This window comes from Pteropus medius, unplaced genomic scaffold (assembly GCF_902729225.1).
Source record: "Pteropus medius unplaced genomic scaffold, Ma_sr-lr_union100, whole genome shotgun sequence".
In the NCBI taxonomy this organism is placed as follows: domain Eukaryota; kingdom Metazoa; phylum Chordata; class Mammalia; order Chiroptera; family Pteropodidae; genus Pteropus; species Pteropus medius.
The window spans coordinates 1,966,599-1,967,220 of NW_024352947.1; positions in this window are offsets into that span (position 1 = coordinate 1,966,599).

Here is a 622-nt window from a genome sequence, read left to right on the forward strand (position 1 = left end):
GCAGCTACGCAAGCAGCTTTCCCTAAAATACTGGGAACTTCGTCTCCCTGCTGGGGAAGCAGATGTCCTTAGAAAGGGCGTGGCACGTGGATTTTCATGTTCGCATCTGGGCTCGGAGCCAGAGGCACTAACTTAAATGCTGATTCCTCCTTGGGGCTGTGACATAGCTCTTAAGGTGACCTGTGAAGACAGTGTTCCAGGTTTCCTGCGGAGATAAGTGTGGTTTATTTTGTCCTGCTTATTTAGGGGGAGAAGTGGTTTAAACCCCACAAAGCAGGGGCCACGTGCGTCACTCAGCTCCGTGAAGCCGTCTTCGGGCCGAAAATAAAACAAAGAAACCAAACAATCCAGCCTCGCAGAGAATTCCTCTGCTGGGGTCACAGCGCTTATCAAAACCTTGAAGATGGGACTGGCAGAAAGAGCCCAGATCGTGAAGACAGCACGAAATCGGGCTGGTTCGTCCAGCAGATGTCTGAGTACCTGCAGTGTGCCAGGCACCGCGTCAGGGGGCAATCAGTGTCCCTGTCCTCATGGAGCGCCAGTCCAAATAATTTTATGAATAATGCCATGCAGGAGAAGCAGAGAACATGCCACGAGCCTACGAGCAGAAGTTCCAGTCGGT